The sequence below is a fragment of the Nycticebus coucang genome, chromosome 10 (assembly GCF_027406575.1).
Source record: "Nycticebus coucang isolate mNycCou1 chromosome 10, mNycCou1.pri, whole genome shotgun sequence".
In the NCBI taxonomy this organism is placed as follows: Eukaryota; Metazoa; Chordata; class Mammalia; order Primates; family Lorisidae; genus Nycticebus; species Nycticebus coucang.
Genome location: NC_069789.1, coordinates 73,044,515 through 73,052,978, shown reverse-complemented (window position 1 = coordinate 73,052,978; position 8,464 = coordinate 73,044,515). Strand labels below are relative to the sequence as shown.

The window sequence follows — 8,464 nt, the reverse complement described above, 5'->3', positions numbered from 1 at the left end:
CAGCCCAATTCATAATTTCTAAGTCATGGAAGAAGCCTAAGTGCCCATCGACCCACGAATGGACTAGCAAATTGTGGTACATGTGTACCATGGAATATTATGCAGCCTTAAAGAAAGATGGAGACTTTACCTCTTTCATGTTAACATGGATGGAGCTGGAACATATTCTTCTTAGCAAAGTATCTCAGGAATGGAAGAAAAAGTATCCAATGTACTCAGCCCTACTATGAAGCTAAATTATAGCTTTCACATGAAGGTTATAACCCAACTATAGCACAAGATTATGGGGAAAGGGCCAAGGAAGGGGAAGGGAGGGGTGAGGTTTTGGTGGAGGGAGGGTAATGGGTGGGGCCACATCTACAGTGCATCTTAGAATGGGTACAGGCGATTGCACTAATGTACACAGCTATGATTTAACAATAAAAAAAAAGAAAAATAAGACTTTGTTTTTAAATTTGAGTAGGAATTCACAAAGCAGAAAACTGGAAATCATCTAATTATGGCAAAGAGAAATAATTATTTAGGACAATTATTGGAAAGTAAGGTTATTTAGAATTTTTTTTAACTCACATTCTTTAACTATTATCTTCAATTAATATTTGCAAATTAGATGCCATTGTGATACTGTTAAACATATATGGCTAGGAAAGATTCAGGTGTAGTAGAATTTACAGTAATAAAAAAAGCCGACATTTTATAGGCACAAAGCAAAATTTAATTCTTGTTTTTATCTCTTTTCTCAAAGGCTAATAGCATCTAAGTGTTTCAAAAATACCTTTATCTCTAAAATTCTAAAAATATAAATAATTAGTAACATGATTTTCTATTTCCTACTTCATTCTACAAATGATTTCATGAGATTCTCAGTAAGTCTCATAATCATGAGCAGTTTAGCCCAAGCTTAATTACAACATCTAATCTTTTCATCTTTCTATAACCACTCCATTTGTGCTTTGATTTCATTTTAAAAATTTTTTGAACTTTAAACATTCCATCAGATTATCCATCAAGTTTCATGTCTAGCTCACCCAACAGTGCCCTAATGATTCATAATTCTAATTACTTTCTTGTCAGTACCTTCAGGTGACCTGGCCCCTTCTTCTTGTCCAGATATAATCTGTGACACATCAACCACAGACATTTCAGTGTTCTTTCTTTTCTATTCCAGAAAAGATGCTGAGCACTTCTAAGAATTTACCTCAAATGCACAACCAATGCCACCACAAATTTATTATCTATAATTCAGAATAAATCACTAGCCTTTTATATACTGATAGTATGGAACAGGGTAGTTTGACATATCAATATAAGTATTTAAGTAAGAACGTGAGTTTTGGAATCAAAAGCTCATGCAGTAGAAATTTACCTCCTTTACGTAACAATGGTATTATCTGTGGGCCTCACTGTTAATCTGGGATTCAAAATATAATAATATTGTTACATGGATTAAATCAGATATTGGAGGGTTTGTATAATACTCCATCTATATTGGAATCTGTTAGTCATTAATATTTCTCAGAGTTACTATTCCAAAAATTTCACACTCTTCTGATGTGCTTTATTTCATTCATTCCAATCTTATTCTTATCACATGAATATGTCAAGGAGAAAATAGAAGGCATACGAAGGGTACTCTGTCTACTTTACCTCCCTTTTCTATTCAACTGAGTAGAAACAAGTGATTGTCTGTGGCTAATATTAATTTGAGCTCTACATCCACCTAATTCATGCCTAGAGAACTGCTCCATTATACCTTCGTTACTTTTTTTAAGGGGTGAGAGCTGGCCTTTTTATCGCTTTTAAACATAATCAAGTCTATTAAAAGGTTTGCACTTTTAAAATAAAAAATAACCAAAACATCTCTTAAGAAGAGCTCTTATCAGATATCCCCTATACCTATGTTCTCCCTTCACACACTATCTGCAAATATCATTTTTCTTCATGCTCATACACTCCCCGTCCACCATGTTCATGTTTCTACTCTCTTTAACCTGTTAAAATTGTTTAATAATACGGCTGATTCTCATGCTGCTAAATCCAATAGAATTTTAAATATCTACTGCTATTAATGTTTTCTGCTTTATTTCCCATATATTAAGTTGCAGTGCTTTATTCTTCAGAGAAACCATGGGTATTCGCCAAGAGCACATTTATTCTCTTCTTTAGACACTTTGTTATTTTTGACATTGCTATTACTTAGCTCAGTGTACATCAATAAAAAGGGATTACATACCGAAGTAAAAAGGGGATTATTTTAAGTATATAACAGCAGTGTCAGATGGCTGAAACTAAAAGACACATTCAATCCCATAATTAGTATTCCTAGTTGTTATTCTTAAGAGCATAAAAGTTATGTTCCAATCATACTAAATATTATAAATATGTATAATGCACATTAGGGGGAAATATGATTCTGTTTTTACTAGTCTGTGATGGAAGATGTAATCATCAGCTTTCTCTCACCAACTTTGAAGTCCCTACATTTTCCTCATATTGTAGACAATAACTTCATTTAGTTTCCTTCTAAAGCCTCGGGGCTTCTCTGAAAGTCTTTCTTTCAGAAACTACTTCTGTACACTTAAATGTTATTTCTGAAAATCAGAAATTTATATCTAACTGCCTAATGAAAATCAACTAAGTAAACTCAAGAACCTTTGTGATACTTAATACTCATCAACTAAACCTTGTTTTTTCCCTTACATAATATCACTTAAATAGACTTGACTCAGTCTCATCTACGACTTTTCCTTTACCCTTCCTATTGGTTGGTGAAATTTTCTTACCTTTATAGGGTGCATTGTACTTTTGTTCAAAATATACTCTTCCATCACACTGAAATGGGCATAAATATATTTATTATCTATGTACAAAAGACTTAATTAAAAAAATAAATCTCAAAACAAAAAACAACAACAACAAAATACAAAACAAAATATACTCTTCCCATTTTTTTTCTTTTAATTTAGCCTATCCTTATAGGACTTTTCCTTTATGCCTTTCACTGTGGAAGGAAAATTCTCTGCACCTTATTCATATTAGTCTAGACTGCTATTTTCTAGGCTAAATGAAATTAATGGGTTGAATTTAAGTAGATTCTGTAAGAACAATGTGTGACTCTGTTACTTTTGCTTTTTTCCCCCCTCATTTACAATGATTGTCCCTGTTGGAAAAAATTTTTCTATACTTAGTACTAAAATTAAAAAAATAAAAAATGAAGCTGGGTCCCTAAAATCATACCTGGCATGCATTAACTATACTGTATTTGTTTAATACTTATCAACAAACCGTTCTGTTCTCTTATGTACAGTTCTTATTACTGTGAATACCACTACCGTATAGTTACCTAAACTTGAAATATGAAAATCATTCTTTGCTTCTCTGTTTTTACTATCATGTGGAGTTAATATTGTTAATAAGGAGTAGTGGTTAAGTACTTGGATGGTGGAGGTAGCTTATCTCATTTCAAATCATAGTTCTATTAACTGTTGTCACTTGGAAAAGTTAATACAAACTCTGTGCCTCAGTTTCCACGCTTGTAGTATGCAAGTCTTTTCTATTGTCCATATAACTCTTATTCCTCCATTTCTCTGTCATCATCACTCCGCATTAGTTTAGATTTTTATCTATTCTGATTTAAATATTGAACTGCTTCTTAACAGATATACATGGCTCATTTATTGGCCTCTTTCAAACCTGTACTTCACTGTAACAAGAACAATACTTCTAAAACATAATACTGATGTTTGGGCAGCACCTGTGACTCAACAGAGTAGGGTGCCGCCCCCTATGCTGGAGGTGGTGGGTTCAAACCCAGCCCCAGCCAAAAACTGAATAAAAAAAAAAAAAGAAAAAAATATATATATAGAAATCTGAAGAAAGAATCTGAAATTACCATAATTCAAAGGCCTGTAAGTACTTCCTGCTTATATGTTGAGCCACATTTTTCATCACAGAGTTTGTGATTATAGTCAAACTTAAGGTAAGGTTAGGATGCAAATCTAGGACTTCTGAATCCAGAGCCAGTATCTTTTACCAATTTAGCTCAATTTGTTATTAAGCCTAATGAATCTTTAGTACAGCAACGGTAGGATCTTTTTCTGAGAAACTTAAAGTGGATGTAGTGTTTAGTAATAGGTTTAACTTGTTTGCCACCCATGTTTTTCTCTTTTTTCCCTGTGATAAATTAAATAAATAATTGTTAGAAATAAAGTTTTCAAGATATATTTTTTAATGCTTTAATGCTCAACTACAGTAATGAATATAAATCCATGGAATCAAATATTCCATTAGACTTGATGATAATGTATCCTAGGATAAACATCATACTTTGATATTGTTATGCTGTAAGTTTGAATTCAGGGATTATATTTGGCTTTTATTTTAATATTAGCATGAGGGTTGGCCTCTTTGCCTATTCAAAACAATCTATCTCTAACTTTAAAAAAATTGCTTCAATCATATCATATTGAATTAAATGAGAGAAAAATGCATGAATTAATTGATTATTTGAGATTAAATTAATTGTGATTAAGTTGAATTTCTTATCATATTAGTAATGTTTAAATAAACAGTTTGAAGAATTAAGGTATTATTTTTCTTTCCACAATTCTGAGTATGTTATTTGAAAACATTTATCGAGTTTTCACTCAATCATGCCATAAAATTAAAGAAAGAAATGAACCGTAAAAATCATGGGGACTCAATTTTATAATTTTTTTCTGCTGTGAGTTATATTGCTTCCTACTTTTCAAACAATAGAGAGAAAATAATGCTTGTATGTTATTTATAATTGAAATTGAGCTGGATTTATCTCCTGCCATTCACTGTCAGTATCTCATCCAGAATCAGCGGGAAGAAATCTGTCTTCTACTAATTTTCAGCTTGTGAATATCCATATTTTTATTTCAGCAGGAACACTCACTCTGTCAACTGCAGAAGCAGATGTGTATCACCAGGGAAAAAAAGGCTTACTCATTTTTAGATGCTGTGAGAAGCTGGTTTTCTGTAAGTTAAGCATATCATCTTCACTCATAAAAATTCATATCATGACACAAAATATTTCTGAAAAATTTATTAAACTAACTGTATAGTATTTCAAAATTCAGAGTCAGCAAGTCATCATGCAATTAGAAAAATTAAGAAACAAAATACAATTCAAAAAAACTGTAACATTCATAGGAAATTCATAGGTAAGATAATGTAATGATATCCAGCTTGTTTTTTTATAAAATAATTCATTATTAGAATTGAAAGAAGTCACTGAAGACATATTAACAAATACTAAATATTGATGCTTTTTCAACAACAATGCTAACAGAAATTAATATAAGTAACTGAGTAATGTTAGCTCATTCATATTGGTTTTCAATTTAATTATTGTACAGGCAAAACTTACTAAATGCAGAATACAAATGCCTACATACAGTAACTAAGAAAATGCCATGAGGCTACGTTGAACAGTTTGATGAGAATATTTCAGATTGTATATGAAACCAGCACATTTACCCCTTGATTGCACTAATGTACACAGCTATGATTTAACAATAAAAATAAATAAATTAATAAAAAATGCAAATTTCTATTTAGAAATATCCTATTTTTACATTTTAATTCTGTAGATTGTCTAAATATCAGAGGGGGGAAGAGGCTACCTTTTAAGATTATTATTGTCTTCTACTCTTAAAAGTCGTCTGCTATAAAAAGGATCTCAGATACGATATAAGGAAATTTTGAATTAAGCCTATGTTTGTCACTGATTAACCCCACGGATTTTATTTCTCTCATATTTTGGAACTATGCCATTTTCTTGCTCTTACTTCCAATAATTACCGTAATTAATTAATGGTCTGAGCTAGCTTTTGCATTTCTATTTTTTGATAATCGCTGAATAAAATGTCCTATAAATATAAAGTTTTCCTCCAAACATGTCTACTTTATATAAGAAGTTGTAGACATCATTTATCTTCTGAATCAATGATTAGTTCTTTGGAGAGTTACAATATTTTAGCCATAGTTTGCGACTTAAATTTAAATTTAAGTTGTCCTGGGAAATATATAATTTATTTTATTTCTAAAATGTATAGGCTTCTGCTAATTTGCATGACTAAATTAAATACATTCCACATTTTTATCCTTTTTTTGTATGTTAAGTATAACCGATGGTATTTTAGCTGCCACACTTCTCAGTTTCCTTCAGGCTAAATGTACCTGCTAATTTATTCATTTAAAATATTTCCATTTTAGCCTCTTTGCCTACTTTCTGTGGCAATGAGGTCCATTCTCTATCTATTCTCTGTCTATTATGAACATATCGTGCTCTTTAAGCCTATCTTTCTTTTCTTCAATAAACTTTGTTTCATGCTAGCCTTAAAAATAATAATGTAATATAATGTTTTCATTTTAATAAATTTATTACCCAAACTTGGTGATATAATTCCAACTAAATAATTTGGACATGAAATAAAATTTTAATTACCATTTTAATGAATGAGTAGGATACAACTTTTTAATAGGAATGTTGATTTTGCTATAAAGTAAAGCCAAAAATAGGATGCTATTCTAAGGGGAAATCATCACCATATTTCTTTAAATTTTTCTGAATATTGGAAAAAGTATTCCTTATTAGTATGCTTATGGGATATATTGAGTGGAGAAGGAATTTTATGAATACAAAAGGGAGTGAGTTGAATCACTTTATTTCATTGATTAGGACAACCAATGATAATGACATCTAGTATAATGGGAGCAGTGGCTTGAGCCAATAGCAGTAACAGTTTATCCACAGAAGCAGAATAGCAGTGGAACCATCTAAAGACAGATGCAAACAGGGAGAATTTACATCTCAAAACATATGAGAGTATTTTTATATTTCATAACAATAAAGCTATCATTGCATGGATTGTTTGATTTTCAATGTCATAGGAAATGAGCTGGTGAAAGAAAGTAGTCGGGGGAATCTACTATACTTGAGATTAGGAGGCGCTTGTAGTTATCAGCAATGAAAAAGTGTAGGTAAGAGGTTGATGGGAGATAAAATGGGATGCTGGGTGCGAGGCTATGAAGGATTACCAAGAACCATGATGAAATCGGTGTTGGAGAGAATCAAATTGTTCTATTAACTAAAATTTCTAACACATGAGAGGTTTACATTTAACCTATGTTTCAGGAGATTGTGAATGAGGACAACAAGGTAGACTGATATGATCACCTGATGATTCAAAATTAAACTGAGTGGAGCTGTTTGCAAAGAAGGTAAAATGAGGCTGAACAGGGTATACAGTAATAGAGAGGAGTGTGTACCTAACACTTGCCAAGGCCACAGCAGAAGCAGTGTCTGAAACGGGGTACCAGGTTAAATAAAAGCAAGACAATGTTCAAAGGCACATGAGGAAAGTTTATAATGGTTTATCTTCCCTAAACCTTGGGAAGGCTTGTATGCTTGTCTTTATAAAATAAAATAAAATTAGATTTATTTATTTTTTATTGGATTTCTCTGAATGTTAGATATGTTTTTGAATACACACATATACTGATTATCAACACATAATACACATTTATACTTGATATGTAAATACTAACATCCACTTTTATTACATTAATTCATATATATGTACCTATTATATTTGGTGTGGAGCTAGTAACCATGGAAAGAGGAATAAAAATTCAGAATAAATAATTTCACTCATAAGATTATAAATCATTGGGAGAAGCTATTTTAAAATTCATGAGTGGTAGAAGCACATAAAAACACAAATTTCTTGGACAGGCACAGTGGTTCACAACTGTAATCCTACCTCTTTGGGAGGCCAACACAGGTGATCATCTGTGCTTAGGCATTTGATACTAGCCTGAAGAAGAGTGATACCCCATCTCTACTAAAAAATATAAAAACTAGCTAGGACTGTGGTGGGTGCCTATAGGCCCAGCTATGTGAGAAGCTGAGGCAAAGGATCACTTAAGCCCAAGAGTTTGAGGTTGCAGTGATCTATGATGCAGGACACTTTACCCAGGTTGACAGAGTGAGACTGTCTCAAATAATAATAATAAATAAATAAATAAATAAATAAATTTTAAAAATACCCCCCTCCCCACAGGTGCCAGGACCAACGATCACCAGATGCCCAGGTACCAAAAACTTATGCTTCCGAAATCTCTTGGTGTCGATTCCGCACGAAGAGCAGTTGAGTTGCCCCATGTGTGCTAAAAAATACAAATTTCTTTACAATGAATAATAACCCTGCTAGTTACAGAGATATTTGAATAAATGTGTGAAAAACATGGAGTCATCTGCAACACCATAGGGCTAAGGGAAACTTACTATACTATTTAAGCTGAAAGAAAGAAGGAAGTAGAGAAGGACTGAAAATACAATTCATACAGATAAGAATATTTAAAGGGTATATGTAAAAATAGAAGAATGTGTGATTATAAACATAGGGCAGAAGTGCTATCCATGATAGCATTC

General features: G+C 32.1%; 1 pseudogene; it reads right to left on the bottom strand.

The window, feature by feature from the left end:
* Nucleotides 1-8,089: 8,089 nt before the first annotated feature.
* LOC128598002 (uncharacterized) lies at nt 8,090-8,242 on the bottom strand (annotated as a pseudogene).
* Between the last annotated feature and the right edge of the window lie 222 nt (nt 8,243-8,464).